Here is a 26,040-nt window from a genome sequence, read left to right as displayed (position 1 = left end):
GCTCACAGGGGACATGATTTTTGTTATCTGATTTTTAGAAGTATACAATATATATTCATGATATTTGCCTTTAGTAACTTTGTTACATAATGTATTGTACATCTATATTCTGGTGACTTTTTCCATAATGGATTATTCATTCTTTTGCATGATAGGTTAGATCATTTTTATTTTGAAAATTGTGAATTTATTGGAAATAAATAACTATTATGAATTGGCCAGTATTTTGATAAAAATGATATAATGTAACATGTGAGGTCATAAGCAGTGCATGCTGGGGGCACACGCTATAGTTAGGTCTGCTGGTGAATTTCTGCCAGAAAATGACAGCCTCAGGGTGGTCACCCCCAACGTTTTGCCTACCTTCCTCTACTTTTTTACACAGTTTTTGCTGGTTTTAGGACTAAAGCCAGTGCTAAAGTGCATATGCTCTCTCCCTTAAAACATGGTAACATTGGCTTATACACAATTGGCATATTTAATTTACTTGTAAGTCCCTAGTAAAGTGCACTGCATGTGCCGATGGCCTATAAATTAAATGCTACTAATGGGCCTGCAGCACTGATTCTGCCACCCATACAAGTAGCCCCTTAACCATGTCTCAGGCATGCCCTTGCAAGGCCTGTTTGTGCAGTTTCACTGCCGCTTTGGCTATGACATTTAAAAGTACTTGCCAAGCTTTAAACTCACCTTTTTCTATATATAAGCCACCCCTAAGGTAGACTCTAGGTAACCCATAGGGCAGGGTGCTGTGTAGGTAAAAGACAAGTCATATACCTGGGTGTTTTATATGTCCTGGCAGTGGAAAACTCCTAAATGTGTTTTCCACTGCTGTGAGGTCTACTACTTGCATAGGCTAACATTAGGGCTACCCTCACATGCTGTTTGAGTGGTAGATTCTGATCAGAAAGGGGTAGACAGGTCCTATTTAGTATGGACAGAATGGTAATACAAAATCCTGCTTACTGGTTAAGTTGCATTTTATGTTACTATTTTAGAAATGGCACTTTTAGAATGTGAGCATTTCTCGGCACTTACATCCTTCTGTGCCTTACAATCCACGTCTGGGCAGGGTTGGTTGACAGCTCCCTTGTGCATTTCACCCAGACAACCACAAACACAGGATGCTCAGTCACACTTGCACACATCTGCATACTTAATGGGTCTTCCTGGGCTGGAAAGGTGGAGGGCCTGACACTTAACTCTCAAAGGACAGTGGCCTGCCCTCACTCAATGGACTGCCAAACCCTCTACTGGGACACTGGCAGACAAGGTTGTACTGAAAGGAGACCTTGTGCACTTCAAAACCACTCAAGGCCTTGGATTGAGCTTGCCTCTGTTCCTAAAGTCTCTGGGCCAAAAAGACTTTATCTCTGCAAAGAAACTCGCTGTGCGGCAAAAATCGCTACACAGCCTGCTGGAATTGACGCACAGTGTGCCTCGAGGTGAAAGAATCACTGCATCGCCGACCCAAAATGATGCAGCCTGGCTCCCTGAGTGGAGATTGATGCAGCACCAGCGTTGCAACAGTTACTTCGACGCACAGCCCACGGATCAACGAATCGCCGAACCGGAACGACCCAGCCTGACTTCCTGCATGAAGAATCGACGCAGCACCTATCATCCACCAGATCGATGCTGCCCTTCTGACTTTGTCTTATGCACCCAGCATTTCTCTGCATCATCCCTGGGCATCAAAAAGCCCCACATCGCAAAGAGGATTCAAGCCTGTGTGCAGTAATTCGACACAAAGCCCTTCCCGTGTGGAAATTAATCGATACATCATCTGCGTGCGCCCGGAAATCTGATGTACACCCTTCGTTTTCCACGCATCTCCTCCTCTGTGGTCCCTTGTATGTAATTTTGACGCAAACCAGGTATTTTGTCCTTGCAAGGGACAATTGGTGCTTTTAAGAATTTTTGACTATTCTTATTGATATCAAAGTGATATTTTCAACTAGAGATTATCAAACCTTGCTTATTCTGACCTTAAATTAATCAGATAAATATCTTATATTTTTTCTAAACCCGAGTGGTGTCTTTTTGTGGTGTTTTCACTGTGTTATTGCAAGATTTATTGCACAAATACTTTACACATTGCCTTCTAAATTAAAACTGACTGCTCAGTGCCAAGCTACCAGAGGATGGGCACAGGATAATTTGGATTGTGTGTGACTTACCCTGACTAGAGTGAGGGTCCTTGCTTGGACGGGGGTAACCTGACTGCCAACCAAAGACCCCATTTCTAACACTATATATAAGGAAATTGTTCTATCCAGATATCTTGTCGTTTGTTTAGATTGCTTTATGACAATAAGAAATTCAAGACCTCATTTACAAGGAAATGATGCAGCGTGGTGATGCAAGCCAGCTTGCTGCTCCTCACTGCTACATTTCAAAAGTAGAGTGATGTGTTGTATTGGCAGAAGTATGATGCATTTCTGTACTTTCATATGGTCTGGCATGCAAACTGCTGCCTAGCTGCCTACATTGCAGGGATGATTGTTTATGTGCAGGAATGGACACCTTCCTGTGAAAAACAATCTTTAATGGTGTTTTCCTCTTTCTATGAGTGCTGCAGAATGCAGCACACATAGATGGAGAAATTAATGGGGAGAAATAATGTTATTTCTCCCTGTTGCCCCACTTCAATGCCACCCCTGAGGTGGGGTAGGAATCTAATGCAATCCCAGCCTTGTAAATCTGGGAATGCATACGATTCCCTCAGGTTCCATGGGTGTTGCGTGGGGACACCCACAGTAACAGTCATAGAACCCTTCTTTCATGTACTGTTATGCATAAAGGGGGGCCTTATTTACAAGACCATGAAAAGCCATGCAAGCTGCCTTTGTGTTGCCTTGTAAATATGGGCCAGCACACTGCCCAACCGGAGCATCAAATATAATGTTGTTCCAGCGGCGCAGTGTGTTGAAAGGCCCTTGAAAATGATGTCCTCAATGTCATCATTATTTTTATATTGAACAAAATGTTCTGTATATTCCATTGCTCAATTTACAAGTCCATGTTTGACATCCAAATTTCTACATAAAATCACACAACATTCTTTCTGTAAAGGAATATTCTTTTTCTAATCCCACAGTCCATAACACTGATTTTTCCAAGTTTAATAACTTTTTAGATATGCATTTAATTATGGGAATCCGTACTCCATGAGTTTCAAAATAATCTTTACAGGGTAGATGAATAATGTTTTTTGTTGGAAAATGGGTCATTGGTAAGGGCAGGTAGGTACCTACACTTAGCAATAGGCCACTAACCTCCACTTTGGTCCAGTTAGGTCTCAGTAAATTAAACCCAGCTCAACCCTTGGTAGCTTGGCAACGAGCAACAAGGCTTGACTTAGGAAACAGAGTGTAAAGCATTCAAATATCACAAAACAGTAATTAAATAAAAAACAGGAAACAGTTTAAAAATCCAAAACCAATTCAAACAAAATAGATTATATTTGTATCTTTAAAATGACACAAAAAGGAATAAAATCGGATAAGGGGAATCAGAGATATGAATTTTTAAAGAATTATTATTTTCTAGCGCCTAGAAACACAAAGCGTCAATCTGGTCATCTGGTCGCACCTCGACTGGGGCAAAGTCAAAGTTTAAGGCCGACTGCGATGGAGCCCAGCTCGGCTACAGCCCACGGGATGCCCCGGTCAAAAGTTTACCTTCGGACTTAGTTCTTCAGTGGGACGAACCTGCGAGTCCAATCCGACCTCCTGGAACTCTTCTCCGGATACGTCTTGCACGAGCCCTCTGTGGACATTTTACCTTCGGACTTAGTCGTTTTTTCAAGGTGAAAATCCTTCGACGAGGGCAAACCTGGATCTTGATCCGACGTCCTTGGAGCCCTCCTCAGATACGCTGGCTGGGAGGTCCCGGTCAACTTCCTACGTTCGGACTTAGGGCCATATGTACGAAAGCTTTTTCCCATAGACACAGAATGGCTAAAATCCTTTGGTACATCTGGCCCTTGGTCTCTTTTTTGGAGATTTTCTTCACTGGGACGAACCTACAAGTCAGGCCGGGTCACAGTTGAGGCAAGCCGGCTAGAGTTGCCGCAGTGGGTCGGTCCCTTGATGGAGCTTTTTTTCAAAAGTTCTCCAAACTTCTGGATCTTCTTCCAGATGTTCCATAAAGGTTCTTTTGGGGTCCACAGCTCACCCCAAGGTTCCAGAGGCTCTGAGATGATCCTTGGGGGTGTGGACTACAACTCCCAGAATGCACCTGGCGCAAACTCCTTTTTGGCCACTGGACTTTGGTCAGCTGGTTGGGTTCTTCAGGAGTTGGTGCAGGGGACTCTGGTTAGCAATTCTTTACCTGTGGTAAACAGGGAGTCCCTCCTTGAACTAGTTGAAGCCAGGCAAGGTCCTTCTTGTGGTGAAGCCCAAGTGTACAGCTGGTGCAGTCCTTCAGAGTGCAGGGTCCAGGTGCAGGCCAGGGGTCCAGCAGGGCAGTCCTTCTTCTCCTGTGGTTCTTCCTTGTTGGAATCTGATGGGTATCTGAGGTATGGGTGCAGGTCTGCCAGTTTTATCCTTGCTCCTGGGTTATTAACAGGGGGGTCCTGGTTTTCCAATCAGGGGCAGGGTCCTTCCCCATGTGATGACCACTTCCTGGGAAGTGTGGCAAAAATCAATCTCAGGGAGCAACATTCCTCAAAAATCCATCATGGGTGAAAATGATTTTTGGAGGTTACATCTGGCTGAGCCCACACACTGGCGTGGCTAAAAATCCTAAACACACCCCTCTCCCGCCCTCTCCTAATCTAATCAAGGGGGCACCTAATTGTCTGGGTTTGCGGGATGTGAGGGTGTTGCTGGGTGCCTCCAAATGTCCTTCTCTTCCTTTGAAGACCAGTTTGGCAGCCCTCCCCCTTCTTGCTTCCACATCTGCTGAGGGGGAGATCTCCTCCCCCAGGTACATCTCTTTGTGTGCCAGAGGCTGGCCAATCAGAGCACAGCAGCAAAAACACTGCATGGCTGAAGTTGGCAACTTTTCAGGTAAGGTTTAAAACTCTTTACCTGAACAAGTTATATTGAATCCAACAACTGGAAGTTGTGTGATTTATTATAACAATTAATTTGACATCAAACTCTTGGTATCTGTTACTTTTAAAATTAAAATAAAGTCTCCCCATTCTATCCTATGGAGGCCATTCACTACAATGAGGAAAAAACGAATTCGGCTGTTTTACCCCACCAGGGCTTACACAACTATTTTTTAAGGTCCCTGCTTATAGTTACATGGCACCCAGCCCTAAGGGCACATAGGGGATACCTTAGGGGTAAGTTCAATGTATTAATGAAGTCATTCTTTGACAGCCCAGAATCCTAAAAACAAAGAACCGAGTATTTTGAGAACTCGGAAGTCTTGACACGCAACACAACATAATCCAGAGTTCAGCGGTTGATTCCCCATTCCACGAAGCAGAAGCTGGTATTTTCTCTTTTTCTCCCTAGGTTTGTTAAATCTTATCCCAGTATTACATGCAGAAGAAATATTGCACTTAGGGATTTATTTTTGTTATTTAAATGCTATATTTGCAAAATGCTCCAATCACCCTCTAGGGGGTTTCGCTGCTTTGGATCAAAAATTACAGGGGTCCAAGCACTAATTACCAGTAGAAGGCACATATCCATATATACACAACCTATTCTGAAATGTGAACAGGCCAGAAAAAGATGGAGACCAAGAGACAAAGAGTTCCATTGAATGGCTGCTAGTTGTTCGAAGGCACTTCCACCCATTTTGGCCTTTTGATTCACACGACCCTCACCAAAACTGGGCTTCAAGATTGGAGTGCTTGAGTTGGCTTAAAAAAAGGGACTCTGTAATGGAGGTTGGCTGGACAGGTGTCATGGAGTGCCATTTGCACATAATAGCTTGAAAAACTGATGATGTCTTAAGGTACCAACACAGACATGAAAGTGTGTTTGGATAGTTATGGGCTTTTATATCTGTAGTAATTGTAAACTTGTACATTCAGAAAAAATGTCTATTTTAATGTACTAGCTGCTGCTCCCAAGACAAGGCTTACCTCAGGTGAATATTCTAAACCACCATTCTCAGAGTTCCACTGAATCTAGAAACTTCCAGGTTCAACAACAGCTATTGATCACTCAAACCCATGGGCACATACAAGGATGGAGGTGTACCATAAGAAAGCATAATAACTGCATATTTGAGTGACAGGGACCATCCCATGTGTGGTTGCTTGGCAACTGTGGTGAGGTGCGAGATGTGTGCAGCTTTCTGGGACAGTGGAAAGCAGATGCATGGGCTCGCTGTATGGTTGGAGATGTTTGGCAAAAAGTAGTTATTGAGGAAATATATTCAGGACCCCTCTATCTTCCATTCCCTGGTTCCAGCTTCATCTCATCTTTAGTAGACACAGAAGCATGGGCGAGCTTGAACAATACCACAACTACAAACAGGAACAAGGTCCACAACAGGCTTCGGCTCCCTCAACTCTGTGGCTGTGAGTAGAAGGAGTCCCTGAGAACAACAGAACCAAAAAGGTCCCTGCCCACAAAAGATTTTGCATGCAGCTCTTTGATGCCAGGAGACACAGGGACCTCTTTCTTTTTCCCTCCATGGACATCTGATGTCTACCACTGTCTTGCTTGTGCCCACCTATGCTCTGTAGCTTAACTGGTGAGGAAGTTGACAAAGTAGTTGATAGCTGTAAAGCCTTAATTTTGAAGCAGCTATATGCCAATAAACTAAGACAGCATACTACCAGGACTGTGTGTCAGAAAAATGCAAATGGTAGAAGTAAAACTCTCAGGGCAGCACTTCCACTGTTTTGTTGATTGGGGCCCCATACCCTCCTTCTGGCCAATTCACAGGACTAGGCTCCTAAGACAGTTCACCACCACTGTGCTCATTTCCAGCAGGGAGCCACAGGGTGGAGTGTGCAGCAGGACCGGCTAGCTCTTCAGGGGGAGAAGAATTAGATGCTTGGGTCAGTGGAACCAAAAGAGGAGCAGCAGCAGTCATGAGGGAGAGGTGGGCTAACTGGGGTTACAATGGCTAAAGTGATGTCACAAGACATCTGAAAATGCTTCTATAAGTTTATAAAACAGAGGGTGAAAAAAATATAAATATAAATATTGACATTTTTCTGAAGGTGGAGATTGGGCAGTAGGAGAGAGATGAGGTAAGTGCTGGTGTATGCTTGGGGTTTACAGTTGATGGTGTTATTTAAAATGCTTTCCCAGAGGACTGTCTTCAGGAGACACTATGATATTTCTGGGTCTGGGTCCGGGAATATTGAAACATTATCATTTAAAGGGACAAGAACTTTTTTTTTTAGCTCCAAGCAAGCTGAGCTAACAGGTTGACACACCTCTTTAGAGGAGGGAAGGATATGTTATTTGATATACAGTTCTCCAAGAGAATAATACCTGTAGTCCAGTTTCTTTGCTCATCCTGTGTCAAATGGAATACCATCCTTGTCTCCTTGAGTACAATTGGCTTATTAAGTTGTCATGTGGGAGTCATTGTTTGGAGTAACATGCTTCAGTCTACAGTCCTCCCCAGGCAATATTTAAGGGCCCCTGGACATTCCTGAATTAAAGAAAAAACAGATGAAACTGGCTTAAGCCTGAATACAAGAAGGACCCCACACAAAGAAGGGAAGGAGCGGCAAGGGCTATATGGACAAATGCAAGTAGAAGAAATGCACAACACAATCCTGGTTTCCCCTGTGGCCAATGAATAAACAAGTAAGAAAAAGTGGAACTTTTCTCCGGTGCAAGAAGGGGATGAAGAATTGAGGCAATTGGCCTTAGTACACTCTCTAGCCACATCAACAAAGAAATTTATACGGAAGCATTTTAAGGCAAATCGGACTGGTGACCCAGATAACACAACAGTGTCAAGTGTGATCAATGAGGACTCACATAGGACACCAGTGCTTTCTCAGGAAGGGATGCTGTTTATTGACTCTCTAATACAGAGGTGATTTTACCAGACCCCAGGTTTTGGCTTCTCCTAAATTGCTTAATGGGTTAAAGTAAAAGTAGTAGGATAGCAAAGGCAGTTACCATAAAAAGTGAAATAAAAAACAGTGCTGGGCCTTTAAGTTTTAACTTTACATAAAACATTATCTACTTCGAGAATGCAGGATGTAAGAATGGGATGATGAATATGAAGCAGGAGTCTCATGCAAGGATCAATAGTGACTCCCTACATTCTTTACCAGGTACCTCTACGTGTTCATCCTCCTCCATGCTGGATATCACCCTACCTATGCAGAAAACTCTCCATTGGATTCTGGAAGCAATACTTTTGAATAATGACTCCATAAAAGATCAAGCTAGACTCTTACAAACTATAGCATCAGAGTTAATAGAAATGGGTGGTTGCATACCATCTCTGATGAGGCTGGTTGTAATTCCACCTGAAACTGCTGACTTGGATATATAAAGTGTGTGCATTGGTCTATGGGTCACATTAACCAATTATAAAAAAGAGATGATTTATGTTTTATAAGAAAGGTTGGTCATATAGACTGGTAATTAGAGGACACATGAGGAAGAGGAGGAAAGGTAAACTCTCCTAAATAGGAGGAAATTCCCTAAGAAGCAGGACTTAATACCAGCAGATAGTGGCCCAAATGACAGCACCATTGTTGAAAGAAATAAAAAAGTGAAGGAAAAACTGAAAGAAAATAAGTCAGTAAAGCAAATGAAATAAATCTGCTCCGACAAAGAAAGGTGCATGTTCAAGGTAATGGTGGGAAGACAAAGAATGGACTAAAGGGAAATACATCAGGAAATAGGAGTTATGTGACTCCAGAAAGTTCTGACAAAGGGGTGGGCTAAAAATTCAGCTTTGCAATGGGAGATTCCTGAGTTTTGCCCACTCCACATTCCACTTGCAGCATGGAGTTTGGGGAAAATCTCTGCCAACGGCCGTGATGCGTGGTACTTTCTTGAACACAGCTCGCAAATGATAAGTTGGCAAGCAAGAATTTGCTTCTCCTAGCACAATTTATGGGTGCTAGAATGCCTCACTGTGCTATTTCTGCCACTCATGTTGAAAAAGCTGCTGCTTGTGTTAAGAAAGCTGCTAATCCAGTAGAAAATCTACTCGAGTGGTAGGAATAAGCAGCATCCGATGGTGCGCTGCGTGGTGCCTTTTGTGCTGATTTTACAGCAAGGGACAAGCTCCGGCACTAAAATTCAGCCTGAGCAGCACACTGTTTCAAAATCCTGCCATTCACACAACTCTGCAGAATCTTGTGGACTTTTTAGGTAACTCCATGGAATTCTGCAGAGTGAAGCTCTGCGAGTTCCACCAAGGCCCAGCGATATTGTGGCGCATCAAATGAGAGTAGTGAGGTTGACACACCTAATCCCTTTAAATGCAAGAGCTCTCGAATTTGTGTAGCTTTATGGATGTTAAAAGAAAGGGGAAGGAATGGTCAAAATTAAATCTGTTGAACAGAAGTAGTCTCTTTTTAAGAGTCACAAAGCCTTTGTAGGTATTTCATCAGATGACATTAGTAGAATAGGCTTCGTGCAGTAAAGGGGAATAAATTAACACAGATGGTGTGTCTATCAAGAGTAGTAAAAGATCTGTTTGTGAAGGAAGAATCTAAATTGAATAAGAAAGGAATCAGGTTAATTCCTGAAAAAGAGGTAGAACTGCGTCAACCTGCAAACATTCTTCCAATGTCAAGTAGCCTTATCCTCAGAACAAATCAAGGAAGTGTGGCAGGAGGGGGAAATGGAAAAGGAGGACAAGTGAGGGAAAATGTAAACAGTGGAATGCAAATTAGAATATAAAGTTACTCTAAGGAGCAAAGATCTTTGGAGAGCTATCTTGAAGATTGGAATTAATGGGAAGGTGAAGTTGAAGAAGGGGGTCCGAGGAATATAGATTCCAGAAGTTAATGGAAGCCCCGCCCATTGGCCTAAGAACAATTAATTTGAATGTGCGTTGAATGAGAAACTTAAAAAAGCACTAGAAATGCAGCCACTACAGGAAGTGAGCCATGAGTGAAGGAGATATGTTTCAAAAGAGGCCTGGAAGAAATTCAGATTGATATGGCTGGACAATAGTGAGAATCAGGGGGAGGAGGTGGCTCCCTAATAGTTTGGTGAGTATTTTATTGTCAATGTTGATCATGAAGAGTGGCCGGAATGAGTCGCATTGATCTGCAGGCTTCTCAGGATCTAGAAGTGACAAAAAAGGGATGGTGGTAGAACCATATGATTCCTTGTGCATTGCTAGCAGGTGGGGGATAGTATGAATGCATATTCTTTGTGGAAGGAGGTGGTCAGTCCATCCAGCCCCGGCGCTTTGTCACCTGGGAGGCTCTTAATGACCTGCACAACCTCCTTTACCATGAATGGGGAGTCTAGATATGACTGGTGGGCTTGGACCAACCACACATCATTTACTGGCATAGCTTTATAGAGATTTGAGTGCCTTTGCATTGCGATCGAGACAGTTTATCTCACTTGCAGCTTCCTCTTCAAACTTGGATACTTTTGCTCAAATAGTGGCCATATTGGCTGTGCTTTAAGATGTCTAGAAATCTAGCTCCACGGATCGAAGGTCCTGTTCCAGCCTACTGAGCCTTCTATGTATTGCGCTGATGATGTCTGATTGTTTCACAATACATGTACCCCAGATGACTATGTTGAAAGCCTCCCATGGAGTTGATAGAGACAGTGCTGATCACTCCTTGTTACTGAAGTAGTTACTGAAGTATTCAACAATTGCAGTGCAGATCTCGTCTCAGAACACTGTCCGGAAGTGCCCCAGGGGGCAGATGCCAAGTGAAGGCGCAAGGGGCCACCTGCTGCAGAGAGAGGTCCAATAAGATGGGGGCATGGTCTGAGAGAGTGTGGGGTAGATGTGTCACTGAAATATCCCAGGTACAAGAGTCTTAAGATATTAATCAGTAGTCAACATGTGACCACGCATTGTGGAAGACCGTGACACAGATGCCCTCGTGTGAGTGAGCCACCAAATGTTATTAAGGTAGTTGTCCTGTATGAGCGTGTTGAGTTGTGTCACAGTATTGGGGTTGAGGTGTTTAGAGGCACCCGATCAGCCCAGCCTCTCATCTAGTGTCACATTGAAGTCTCCTCCCCAAAGGATGGTTCCTGGGCCCAGGCTCTCAATCATCCTTCAGACGTTGGAGAAAAAATCCAGACTGTCACTGCTAGGGCCAACGATTGTGGCTAATATAATAGGTTGTCTGTATATAGTACCAGCTCGGAGGATATATTGGTGGTCATTACGACCCTGGCGGATTACTTCCGCCAGGGCCGCGGGTCGCGGTGGCACCGCCGACAGGCCGGCGGTGCCCCGCGCGGTCAGAGAAGGGAAACCGGCGGTCTCCCGCCGGTTTCCCGCTGCCCCCAAGGAATCCTCCAAGCCGGCGCAGCTTGCTGCGCCGTCTTGGGGATTCCGACTCCCCCTCCCGCCATCCAGTTCCTGGCGGTTCTCCCGCCGGGAACCGGATGGCGGGAGGGGGAGTCGCGGGGCCCCCGTAAGAGGGCCCTGCTAGTATTTCACTGTCTGCATAGTAGACAGTGAAATACGCGACGGGTGCAGTAGCACCCGTCGCACCTTCCCACTCCGCCGGCTCGATTACGAGCCGGCTTCATGGTGGGAAGGTCGTTTTCCCCTGGGCTGGCGGGCGGCCTTTCGGCGGCCGCCCGCCAGCCCAGGGGAAAAGTCAAAATACCCGCCGCGGTCTTGCGACCGCGGTACGGTATTTTGACGGCGGGACTTTGGCGGGCGGCCTCCGCCGCCCGCCAAGGTCCGAATGAGGGCCATTGTCTTTTATCATCACAAAAGGCTTGCTCCAATTGCCATAGCAAGCCGTTGTACTTCAGTATTGCTACACCCCTGGTTTAGTTAGAGTATAGGATGGTATAGGCATCCATGCACCATCCTGTGTGCAGCCTTGGTGCTGTGAACTCTGTTAAATGAAATTCCTGGAGATAGCAAATGTCTATATGGTACCTGCTGAGGTATGCATGGGCCAACTGGGATTTTCTGCAGTAGTTAAACTCCTGGATATTCCAGGTTAGGCATCTCATAGTGGCCATGGCACTGTGAATAGGTGTTGTGGGGATACCCGAGGCAATGTTTTCATTATAGTAATGCGTTTTGCAAATTTGAAAGGACATCTGTAAAATAGTGAGGTTTCCACTTATGAGAGATACCCTGCTTAACGGGGTAAAGGAGTGTGTATTCGATTTCAGCTTTCTGGAGGAGTTACTTGGCTGGTAAGAACTCCTGTTGGGCAGCTTGTACTCTTAGTGTAAATTGTGGGTAGAATGAGATTGTGTTGACTGTTACTGGACTACGTTGCACTACCAGGCTAGGTGCAGGATGATGTCTCAGTCCCTGTAGTTAAGGAGTCTTGTTAGGATTGGGTGAGCAGAGATGCCTAGAGGGGGTCAAGGTCCAAGAGAGCCGTGGACACCCTCCACAGTGACGACCAGGTATAGGGCCTCCTCAAACAGTGTGGTCCTCCATTTTGTTGATGGTCATGGACTCCTTGATCCCAGTGATTCAAAGGTAATTGCATCATGAGCATGCTTCTGGATCTTCATTCTTCGATTTGATGAGTTGAAGGACCTTATTCGTATGTGGTAGGTGTTTGCTGGAGGTTCTATGGGCATCATCTGCATCCAGCACGTGGGTTTCAAGGAGGTCCGGACGGTCCTCATGTTTGTCGACCCACTCCTTTATGCAGTCTAGGTGGCTTGTCAGGAGGTCAAACTTCACATCGGTCGTTCACAGGCTCATTTTAGGAGCTCTCTGAGGTTCCTGTTATGCTGGGAGTCTCCACTGGGGCAGTCAGGGGGTTTCTCAGGTGGCACTTTCTGTTCAGTATGATAGGTGTGCCTTTTGCCATAAAAGGTTAGCTTTGATTGCCAAGCATCTTGTTTTCCGATGTCTACACAGAATGTTGGGCAGGTGAGTGGGGCTGTTGGGCTGGAAGAAGGCTAGTGTATAGTGTCATTTTACAATCTAGTATGTCTCCTGCAGAGGTGATGGCACTGAGCTAATCGAGTGAAGCAGACCAAGAAAGTAATAGCAATTGACTTCAAGTAGCCTCCCTAAGTCCCACCTTACCCCGGCGCAACCTTGCACGGCGTGGGGTATGTGCAGGATCAGGCTGTACCTATTTAGTGGGCAGGCTCAGCCAGAGAGGTTGCAGAGATTGCCCAGTATTGCTGCTTGCACAGGGTCAAAACATTCTCACCAGCCCTGGAAGGGCCCCTGGGTGGCAAAGGCACCAGCGTTACATATAGTGTGTTCCCTGTATGGACCTAGATGTATTTGTCCTCGCAGCCCAGGTGTGCAGGAATGATACCAGGGCCAGCTTTTGTGGGGACAATTCTCAGAGGTGTCCATGCCGGGGCCACACAATCCTGGGGGGAATTGATAGCATTGGTCAATGCCCACTTACCACATGTCTTGCTGGTGCAGATTTATGTTTTTTGTAGCCACATTGGTCTGGACTCAGGCCTTGTCCACCCGCAGCATTCGGCTTGGGCCCAGCTGGGTTAGATGGAAGGAATGGAGTGCTGGCCCTATGGCTCCCCTTACTGAGTTAAATTGCTGGGCCCCGGTGCACTCAGGCAGAGGGCCTAGAAGCCACAAGGCCCAGCAGCATCACAAACACCCCAGGCTGCACATCAACAAGTGAGGAGGCAGGTGGCACCAGAACCCAGGGTCCAGTGCTACTTCAGGGTCAGCGGCCCCAGGCCAGACCCCAGTGCCCACCTCATTAACTCTCAGCAGAAGTCGGGCTGCAGCACAACAGCAAGGATCAAGCCACATCCAGGGTCCGGCATGGGCAGCAGATTGATCTGTCTTGCACTGGGTTCCCAGGAGCCAAAGATACCTGCCGAGAAGTAAAGGTTTTGTATTACTTGATACATGTGTCATGGTAGAGTCATTTGTCATCTGAAATGACATTTTATTATGTTAAATGAAATTAGTGAATGGATCATGTTGGATTGACCAAGGTAAAAATACAAGATGAAAAGAGATTCTTGGAACACTTTAGAGCCATACAAAACAGTAATCACCAATACCCTGTGGTAGATCATTTTCAAAACAAACAAAATAACAATGCTAGCTTGCTACTATGTTGTTAATGATAGGATAGGGCAGACTACAGGAGTGGCATTAGAAGGTTAAACTGAGATGAATGGAGGTTGAGGTTTGTTGTAAATTTGGAGACATATTTACCTACTGGGCTGAATTTAGATGAAGAACAAGCATTTGTGTCTATTTTTCTCTAGTGTTTCAAGTAGATTTTTTTGTAAATATTATACTAAGTATTTTATATGTATTTTATATTTCTTTCAGAAAGTGGTAGCGGAGGCAATGAAGGATAGCATGGTTGCAAAGGGGAGTTGAATAAGATAAGACTCTCATTATTGCTGAAGTTATATTTTGTTTAGAATTCTTGTTGAAATTATGTAATTGTTGACTCAAATCTCAGAGACTAGATTGTATTGTCTATGCATATTAATTATAATATAGCCATTTATTTGCCATCTGGGCCAGGATCTTTATCTGTTATGTTGGAAGTTTTGGTTCTCTACAATATTCAATATACACTTATGTGGAAACATTTAGGATAACTATATTATGTTAGAGAGATATATATTTATGACATTATGTTTCAGGTTATTAGGGCCAGTTAATTGCTCACAGGGGACATGATTTTTGTTATCTGATTTTTAGACGTATACAATATATATTCATGATATTTGCCTTTAGTAACTTTGTTACATAATGTATTGTACATCTATATTCTGGTGACTTTTTCCATAATGGATTATTCATTCTTTTGCATGATAGGTTAGATCATTGTTATTTTGAAAATTGTAAATTTATTGGAAATAAATAACTTTTATGAATTGGCCAGTATTTTGATAAAAATGATATAATGTAACATGTGAGGTCATAAGCAGTGCATGCTGGGGGCACACGCTATAGTTAGGTCTGCTGGTGAATTTCTGCCAGAAAATGTCAACTATAAGTGATAGACCTGGCATGGAGGATAAGTGGATGGGCCATTTTAGGTAGTGCAGCGATGATGTCAACCCGTTGTGGGTCCTCCATGTGATCTTTCTCAAGCCTCATTTTGAGAGGACAGAGGTGACAATGCACACACATGATGTCGGCACTGTCGACAGTCCTCCTGCAAAGCATAAGGTTTACAAAGTGACTGACAAGGTTAGGGCTAACATCAAGGATGAGGTGTCCAAGATGTTAGCATTAGGGGTTATTGAGTTTTCCAGTAGCCCTTGGGCCAGCCCTATGGGCTTGGTCCCAAAAGCTGCTGCTCCTGGTGCCACTCAAGAACTTAAGTTCTTTGTGGATTAACAGGGACTCAATGCAGTCACTAAGAATGACGCGCACCCCTTCCCCGAGCTGATGAGTTCATTGATCGATTAGGGGCTGCCAAATATCCAAGTACATTTGATCTGAACTCTGGATATTAGCAAGTTGCTCTGACTGAGTGGGCTAAGGAGAAGTTTGCATTTTCTACCTCAGACGGGCACTACCAGTTTAGGGTGATGCTTTTTGGGATGAAGAATGACCCTGACACCTTTCAGAGGATGGTTAAGCACATGAGGGCTGGACTGGATGATTTCAGTGCAGCCTATCTGGATGACATTGCAGTGTTCATCTCCACTTCGGAGTAACACTTGCACCACCTCTGTAAAGTGTTAGAGGCCCTGCGGAAGGCAGGTCTCACTATTAAGGCTAGCAAGTGCCAAATAGGGCAGAGCTCTGTGGTGTACTTGGGACACCTTGTAGGGAGTGGCCAGGCGGCACCCCTACGACACAAGATTGACACTATCCTGACTTGAGAGGCCCCCCAAGACCCAAACTGAGGTGAGAACCTTTTAGGTCTCAAAGGCTACTATAGGAGGTTTGTCAAGGGGTATGGCACTACTGTTGCTCCCTTGACTGAGTTAACTTCTAAGAATTAGCCATAAAAGGTGATCTGGACTGAATCTTGCCAGACAGCTTTTGATGCCCTGAAGGCAGCCATGTGCACAGCACCAATGCTGAAGGCACCTGATTTCTCTAAAGAATTTGTCGTGCAGACTGATGCTTCAGAGCATGGTGTAGGAAAAGTGTTATCACAGCTAATAGAAGAGGGCCTAGATCAACCTGTAGCCTTCATTAGTAGGAGGTTACTTCCCAGGGAACGAAGGTGGAAGGCAATTGAGCGTGAGTCTTTTGCTGAGGTCTGGGAACTGAGGAGGCTAAGACCCTACTTGTTTGGGACTCACTTCCGGGTTCAGGACGGCCATAGGCCCCTCCGATGGTTAATGCAGATGAGGGGTGAGAATCCAAAACTGTTGAGGTTGTCCATTACCCAACAGGGGATGGACTTTATGGTGGAACACCACTCTGGAGCTGAACATGCCAATGCTGATGGTCTGTCCAGATTCTTCCACCTTAGTGAAGATAGATCCCATGAGGTTGGGTAGTTCTCCCCACTTTCAGCTGGGGAAGACGCAAGTTAGACCAGGCATCCTTGATGTGGTCTCCCAAAACTTTTTGCCTCTACTTCCCAGGTTTTTGATGTGTGCTAGACTCTGTTTTTGTTGTTTTTGTTATTCTGGGCAGTTTACCACTGCTGATCAGTGTTAGAGTGCAAGTGCTCCCTATATGAAATTGTATGTGTAATTGGCTTTTTCATAATTGGCATATTTGATTTACTAGTAAGTCTCTAGTAAAGTACACTAGAGGTGCCTAGGACCTCTAAATCAAATGCTACTAGTAGGCCTACAGCACTGGTTGTGCAACCCACCTAAGTAGCCCTGCAAACATGGCTCAGACTTGCCACTGCAGTGTCTGTGTGTGCAGTTTTTAAACTGTCAATTTGACCTGGCAAGTGTATTCACTTGGCAGGCCTAAACCTTCCCTTTTTATACATGTAAGGCACCCCTAATGTGGGCCCTTGGTAGCCCCATGGGCAGGGTGCAAAGTGTGTTAAAGTTTAGGACATGTACTGATAAGTTTTACATGTCCTAACAGTGAAATACAACCACATTCGGTTTTCACTGTTGCAAGGCCTATCCCTCTCACAGGTTAACATGAAGTCTGCCTTTAAATAACCTTAAAGTGCAGTTTGAGAGCAGATAGAAATGTAGAGTTTGGGGTCTCTGAACTCACAATTTAAAAATACATCCTTTAGTGTAGTTGGTTTTAGATTGTTAGTTTGAAAATGCCACTTTTAGAAAGTAGCCATTTTCTTGCTTTAACTATTTTCTGACTCTGCCTATTTGTGGATTCCCTGTCTTGGTCAGACTGCCAGCTGGGCTGTTGGTGAATCTCCTCTAGACAGTAACACAAAGGGAGCTGGGGTGTAGCCTGCATATCCTGATGAGCCATCTGAGATGGAGTGGAGGGAGGAGTGGTCATTTACACCTGAATGGGCTGTGCCTGTCCTTCCTCTCACAGTGCAGTTTCTAGACTCCTGGTGTGTGTCCCGGGCCTGGCCTGGGCAAGGCAGGATCTTGTGAATAAAAGAAACTTTCTTTTGAAGTTTGCTTACTTCAAAGGCAGAAAGCGGTTTAAGTGGTGGACCCGAAACCCCAGGCTTTAGATCACTTCTGGATTCAAGAGGAACCTCTGCCAAGGAGAAGAGCTGAGGAGATTGCTGCCCCTGCTTGTGACTGTGCTTTGTTGGGCTATCCTGCAGTTGCTGCTTCTACCTGTGAAAGGGGACAAAGACTGCACTTTGTTGTGCATTCCTGCTTGAAAAGAATCTCCAAGGGCTTGGGCTGAGCTTGCCTCCTTTTTTGAAGTCTCAGGGCCATTAAAGACTTCCTCTGCCAGCACCTGGACTCTCTGCTGAGACTCCTGCCCTGCCAAGTGGTAACCCATCCAGTCCCTGGGCCCTTGACAGGAAAGACTGAAATCCAAGCACAGAACAACTTGCAGGGAAAGTTTTGATAATGCAACGCGGCTGGGAGTTCGATGCATCATGGCTGGAGAAACGATGCAACACCTGCTTTCTGCTGCTGGTAACAACGCAAACCCCATGCACCGCAGTTTTCCCACACTGTGCGACCAGATTTCACATGCATCGTCTCTGAGCATCAAATCATCATGAGCCTGCACGGATCCGAGGTGCCCTGTCTGGAAATTGACACATCGCACTCTTGCGAGGGAGAAAAACAACACATTGCCTACTCGACTGGAGAAGAAGCAACGTACGGCCTCATTTGCTAAGGAATCTATGCATCGCTGGCTTTTTTGATGAACGCTCAGCCGTGCGGCTTTATTTTTCAAACAAACCAGGTACTTTGTGTAGCAACAACGTTTCCATTGTTTTCTAATGCACAACACTATTATTCTTTTGAAAATTCATATCTTGACTTGTGTATGTTGGATTTTTGTTGTTTTTGTCTTGTTTGATTTAGATAAATAGTACCTATGTTTCTAAACTGGTGTGGTGTCCATTTTGTTGTGTTTTTTACTGTTATAATGTATATGTTGGTACAAATACTTTACACATTGCCTTTGAGATAAGCCTGACTGCTTGTGCCATGCTACCAAGGGGTTAAGCAGGTGTTGACCGAGGAGTGCACTTCTTTGATCTGACTAAAGTGGGGGTACCTGCTTGGAAAGAGTGCAAACTGACTGCCAACCAGAGACCCCATTTCTAACAATAACAAACCTGCAAGAACATATAAAAAAGTAAGTAAGCATAAATAATAAAACTCACCCGAATAGAGCTCAAAATAAACCTAACTCTCTAAACCTGGGCAAACTAGCTCAAACTACCATTTTAAATTAATCTCATGTTTTCTCTTTCAACAGAAAAGAAACTATGGGCCTGATTCTAACTTTGGAGGACGGTGTTAAACCGTCCCAAAAGTGGCGGATATACCACCTACCGTATTACGAGTTCCATAGGGTATAATGGACTCGTAATACGGTAGGTGGTATATCCGCCACTTTTGGGACGGTTTAACACCGTCCTCCAAAGTTAGAATCAGGCCCTATGTGCTTCATGTTAAAATGGGCTCAATGGAAAAACTGCAAAACCATGCAAACATCTCAACAAAACACACAAGTAAACAAAATTAAAATATTAATACCAACCATGCAATTGTTAAACTATAATATTTATTTATAGTATTAAACTGCTTCCAGATACAATGACAGAAGCTACAAAATGTATCACTTCACAAAAAGTAAAGCAATTATTAAATCACATGGGCTATACCTACAGCAAGAAAGTGCATCAATAGAAACTGTAAAATGGAAATTTACTGAATATTATTCTAATGCATGCTATGGAAAGGGAAACCACAAAAGATATTGTCGTAATAAAGGTAAAAGAGCACAACCAACCACCAAATGTGAAAGGAATAGAAGTTAGAGAAATCTTATAAGATACAACAGAGGCACCCACTAGCTCTCTGGAGCCCAGAAGCAAAATCATTAGACATATTTACCAAAGTCCCTTAACAACTACCACCTATTCTCACTTCAAAACATTTAATTGCAGGCAGTAAAAAAGCCTCTAATGATACCCCACCTGTCCTTCAAAGATACAAAGGTATACACATACCTGACCATTTAACAATTACACATAATGAGCTACCTGACAATATTAATAATGAAAAACAAATCTTAATATTTTCTACATCAAACAGCTTAATGAAACGAAGCCGATGTCAAACCTGGATGATGGATGGGACCTCCAAAAGGTGTCCCACACCATTCACTCAGAGATACACAGCACATGGTGAAAAACAACACAGCAATATCCCTTTCATACATGCTTTACTACCAAACAAATAAAGCAACACCTACTACAAACTATTAAACTATATAAAACAAAAAACAAATAACTACTACCCCTGAACAATAATCATAGACTTTGAGCAAGCCATGATTCAAACAATTCTAAAATTCTACACCTACACAGCCATAGTACGCTGTTACTATCACTTTCATCTAAGTATAGGGAGACACCTCCAAAAATCTACACTAAGGGCCAGATGTAGCAAGCAGTTTTGCCCATTCTGTGTCTATGGAAAAATGTGTTCGTACACATGGCCCTAAGTCCCTCATTACAACTAGGGCGGTTGGTGCAAAACTGGCGGTAATACTACCAACAGGCTGGTGGTAATTACCACCAATTTATGACCATGGTGGAAAGATCTCAGATAGACTGCCACTTTTGCCACACCAACCGCCAGGGTGGAAACAACAGCCACCATTGCAGTAGCCGCTGACAGCCAGGCGGAAGTTAATGGTCCTCCCACCGTATTAAGACATGCCAATCCACCACCTTTTCTGGGGTGGTACCAACGACATCAAAAGCCTGGTGGAAACAGAGCTCAGAATTGAAAGAACTCATCATTGGAGACACAGGGAACAACCACGCTGCCATGAAGCCCGAGCTGCATATCTTCCCTATGCTCTTCTACATGCTGCTCCACCATGAACGCCAACAACGGCAAAGACGATGACGGTGAGTACAGCCACCGAGCACACAAGGGAGGGGGGAGGAAAAAGAAAGTGACACACACACGCACAACACACACACAAACACACTGAACACCATGCACACAACCATATGCACAAGAAAACAAGTTATTCCCCCTAAATCAGCTGAATAATGCTAGGACAAAATGAATGTATTAAAGTTAGTGTAATAAGATCAACACAGCATAAAAATAACTTAGCCAATGTTACAGATATTTACAATTGTACAGTTCAAGGGACACTGCCCAGTCCTCATTTTACGTGGACTACATGGCCACAGGCCAAATTCCAAGGTCCCACTTGTCTCCTGCATCAACACCGAGAGAACACTGCAGGGGCATCAGCTGGTAAATAGACAGGCACCTCAGGGGGATGGGATGGGGGGCACCTTAGCCAGGAGATGGAACAACATCACTGTTTCTGGAGGAGGCAACATGCCCTGTGATTGATCCTGGGGAGTGCAAGGCCACAGTCTCTCAAGTGGGTAACTTGCCCACATGTTCTGGAGGAGGCAACATGCCCTGTGCTTGGTCCTGGGGAGTGCAAGGCCACAGTGTCTGAGGTGGGTGACTTGCCCACATGCTCTGGTGGGGCCAACATGCTCTGTGCTTGGTCCTGGGGAGCGCAAGGCCATGGTCTCTCAAGTGGGTGACTTGCCCACATGCTCTGGAGGGGGCATCCTGCCCTGTGCTCTTGATCCTGGGGAAGCTGGGAATAGTGGGTGTCTTACCCACTGGATCTGGAGGGGGCATTTTGCCCTGTGCTCTTGATTCTGAGGAGGCTGGGGTTGGTGGGTGTCTTACCCACTAGTTCTGGAGGGGGCATCGTGCCCTGCGCTCTTGATCCTGGGGAGGCTGGGGTTGGTGGGTGTCTTACCCACTGGTTCTGGAGGGGGCAACTCGCCCTGTGCTTGATCCTGGGGAGTGATGGGCATGTGGGTGTCTTACCCACTGGTTCTGGAGGGGGCATCGTGCCCTGTGCCCTTGATCCTGGGGAGTGCAAGGTCACAGTCTCTCACGATGGGTGTCATACCCACAGGATTTGCAGGGGCAGGCCGCACAGCAGCCCATGGAGGCAAGACTACATACCTTCCACCGGCGGTGATGGCTGCTCAGTGGTGGAAGTGGTGCAGCTGCAGCCGCTGGTGGGGGAAGGCTCCAGCCCATCTCCTGCAGCCTTGGATGGCTGCCCACTGGTGGTGGTGGTGCGGCTGCTGGTGAGGGGAAGATCCAGCCCATCCACTGCAGCCTCGGATGGCTGCCCACTGGTGGTGGTGGTTCTGCTGCTGCTGGTAGGGGGAAGCCCCAGCCCATCCACTGCAGCCTCGGATGGCTGCACAACCATGGTCGGTGGTGGGGGCTCCGTCAGAGTTCCTGCCCCAGGCCCCTCTCCTTTCCTGCCTGCTGGTGCTTGTTCCTTTGACTTCCTGGCAGCAGCTGGGGCAGGCTCCTTGCTCTTCCTGGCAGCAGCTGGGGCAGGCTCCTTGCTCTTCCTGGCAGCAGCTGGGGCAGGCTCCTTACCCTTGAGGCTGCCTGGTGCAGGCTCCTTCACCCTCATGACATGTGCCCTGGATCCTTTCCCACCACGAGTGGGTGTGGTATCAGCTGGGCACGTGGATTGGGTGGCTGAGGTGCTTGGCTGGGTTTTTGACACCCTGGCCAGACATGCAGGAAGGTGGGGACGGGTTGGAAAGAGGTCAATGGTGGATAAGAAAAGCATTTTAGGGACATTGGGGCAGGAAGAGGGAGAAGGTTTGGGAGTGGAGGAAGAGGGAGTGGTTGTAGGAGGTTTCTGTCTTCTGATTTTGGGTGCAGGTGCATGGGCTGGATGCTGTTGTAAGGTGGATGGCTGTTGGATGTCTGAGTTCTTGCATTTGAGTAATTTAGGAGGGGAACAGACACAGTGGGAGAGGACACAGGGAACGTGTGAATGCTGTTGTGGAGGTGTCTGCCAGTGAGGTGTGTGTTCTACGGGTGTGGTTGTGATGCTGGAAGTGGATGAGGATGTAGTGCATGCAGGAGTGAGTGTAGACGGAACTGGGAGGGAGGTGGAGGAGGGGGGGACAGTGGAAATAGTGGATATTGGTATGTCTGCATCTGGATGGTGTTTGTGTGAGTGCCTGTGGGATGATGTGTGGTGCTTGTGTTTGCCTGTGCCACTCTTGTGTGTTGTCTTGTGTGCATGCTCGTCTGCCTGTGTGCTTGGGATAGGTTGGGGTTGAGGGGAATGGGATTGGGATTGGGAAGAGGAAGTTGGAGGGGGAGGGTGAGAACAGGGACAATGGCTGCCATCAGAGAGGAGGCCAGAGCCTGGATTGATCTTCACAATGCTTGACTGCCCTACAGAGATGGATCTTAGGAGGTCACAATAGCCTCCTTACTCAGGGCAGCAGGGCCTGAGATGCCTGGGGTGAAGTAGATGCCCACCCTCCAGGGTGAGCGGGCACGGGCAACTCACTGAGGGGCTGCTGGGAGGGCAGTGGTGGTATGGGGGTGGTGGCTGAACCTGTAGCTGGGGTGGTCACAGAGGTGTCCGCCACCACCAGGAAGCTTCCATCGGAGGAAGTATCTGTGTCTGAACTGTCCCCTCCAGTCTCCGCTGTGGTGCTCCCCTTGCCCTCCGTCCCACTGGTGCCCTCACCGTTGGTGGACTCTGCCTCCTGGGTCCCTGTGGGATGCAGCTCCCTCCGTTCCCAGTGCCTCTACTCCCCCGCCAGATGATGTTAATGGACATAAGGACAGGATGACAAAACATAAAGTGGGGGAAGAGACAAAGGATACACTGGGTCAATGGCTGCACCAACACCACTGTTGGCGTACACAGCACACTCACACACAGGGTACAGGCCTACGCACTATGCATTGCACTATCAGTGATATTGCAAGCCAACAAGGCATGGTGAGGGGCACAAACCGCAAAATCCAGCACACCTGGGACCCACACAGCCTTGACCAGTAGTGGATGCCTACGACCTAGGTAGCAGGAATATCCCTTCTGGACCCTAGCCACCAGGGGACCTATGCTGCAATGTCAGGCCTGGCCTAGGGGCACCCACTGACACACATCCCCCACCCAGATACCACCCTACCATGCGTAAGTTATAATGATAGGCATTGTACTCATCTCCTTGGTGATAGCACGCTATATACCCTTTTTTGATGGGCTCTGACCTGCAGAGGCAATACACACAGGAAAATAGTATTAGTAAGACAGTCCTGCCTGTTACACTTATGGCCCACCATACCCCTTCACATCACCATTTACACACACATGGCCCAGCACACAACCTGTACGCTGCTCCGGGGACATCCACCCACCCGCTTACAGGATGCCTTCACACTCCACTCAATGCATTCATGCCACATGCATCGTGCCCACAGCGTACTCACCTGTTGGTCTGGAGGCCCATACAGCAGTCCGTGCTGGGTTAGGACCCCATCCATTAGTCTCTCCAACTCCACCAAAGTGAAGGCAGGGGCCCTTTCCCCAGTCACAAGAGTCATGGTAGGTTCCATACACAGGTCACAGCAGCCATGCAGTGTAGGTCCTCTCCTGTTGAAGGTCAGGTAGCAAGGGAGGAATCAGATAGAAAATGGCAGTGACATCCGCGGCGGTGCATACCGTCACCGCCGGTGTACATCACCATTGACCACTGTACCCCATAGGGTTCCATTATAACCAATGAGAAGTTGCACTGTGGTTCCCGATCGCCTCATGCAACGGAGCACGTCAGCGGAATTACCTCACTTCCACCTGTCCCTCCACACAGGACAGGCGGACACCATTTTAGAGGGGTGGGGGGTAGGCCCTGGATAATTACTGAGTCACTGTTTAATTTTGGACATACAGGACAATTCTCACTGACCCATTACAATTTGACAGCATGCATCATGTAGCCCCATTGTTCAGTTTGTGACTGGCTCCTCACTCTTTTGTCCTTTAGATTGCTACTGCTGTGGATGAATAGGAGCCACAATCACAGTGCTCTGTGCCCAATTGGAGCCTGACCTCATATCTGCTCTCCGTCAACCCCCTGGAACCCCCCCTCTTGCGCAAGTTCTATCAGTTCTCCATTTCCTGGCAACTGGTTCTTTCCAAGTGACAGTGCGCTTGCAGCAGGAATGTCAAAGCCAATGTTCTAAATTGTGCTGACCAGAGTGTTGTCTTCCCTGATTAAACACATATGCAACTACATTGTATTTCCCCAGGTGGAAGATTTGGTCACAGTGAAGGCTGATTTCTATGCAATGGGACATATTCCAAACTTAATTGGTGCGATTGATGGAACACATATTGCATTTGTTCCCCCCGTCCAAATGAACAGGTGTACAGAAATCGTGAGAGTTTTCACTCAATGAATGTACAGATAGTGTGCTTGGCGGACCAGTACATCTCCCATGTCACTGCTAAGTATCCTGGGTCAGTGCATGATGCCTTTGTCCTGAGGAATAGCAGCACCCAAATGTGATGGCCCAACTACAGAGGCTCAGGGTATGGCTAATAGGGGAGCCCTGGTTCCCACCCAGTAGATGTTGGGGTATGGGTATGGTGTGGGCCATATGGGATAGTGTGTGGCTAAATGTTGTCCCTCAATATTTGCAGGTGAATCTGGTTACCCCAACCTATCATGGCTACTGACCCCTGTGAGGAATGCCAGGACAAGGGCAGAAGATCGTTATAATGAGTCACATGGATGAACCAGAAGGATCGTAGAAAGAACCTTTGGACTCCTGAAGGCCAGGTTTCATGCCTCCATCTGACAGGTGGATTCCTATGCTACTCACCCAAGAAGGTCTGCCAGATAATAGTGGCATGCTGCATGTTGCACAACCTTATGTTGAGATGCCATGTACCTTTTCTGCAGGAGGAGGGCGCTGGAGATGCCCGTGTGGCAGCAGTGGACCCTGTGGACAGTGAGGATGAGGAGGCAGAGGATGAGGACAACAGAACAGCAGTGATCAGACAGTACTTCCAATGGCACACTTGTAAGACAGTGTTACTTCACATTTCATTGTCATTATTTTGAAATTCTTTGGCACTGGCATGCTGTTATTTCCAACTTCTATGCCCACTTACTGTACCCTTTGGCAATTCATTTTACAGATGTTGGTGCCTCACAGTAGCTCCTGGTGTGATCACTGCAGCCAACTACAGGTCTTTCATATGTGGTCATTTACTGTACAGTTGATTTGCAATGTTTGTACATGGTTAAACTTATACATAATTAAACAATGTGGCATACTCCATAGTTCTATTTGTTTCAAGGGTGTTTATATCAGTCCTAATATATTGAGGGGTAAGTGCAATTGAATAGGGTGATGATGGAGGAACTTCCAGGGTAAAGTTCCAGTCTGTAGCACAGGTGTATTGTCCAAGAGGACATAGGAAGGGGAGCAATGACAGTTCAAGGTGGGCAGGTTGATAGAGTGGGACACAAGTGTGACAATCAGGAGAGTCTCATTTCCTGATGGGGGTCTTGGCAATAGTCTCCAGCTTCTG

The sequence above is a fragment of the Pleurodeles waltl genome, chromosome 3_1, assembly GCF_031143425.1.
Source record: "Pleurodeles waltl isolate 20211129_DDA chromosome 3_1, aPleWal1.hap1.20221129, whole genome shotgun sequence".
NCBI classification, from domain to species: Eukaryota; Metazoa; Chordata; class Amphibia; order Caudata; family Salamandridae; genus Pleurodeles; species Pleurodeles waltl.
This window is presented reverse-complemented; position numbering follows the sequence as displayed.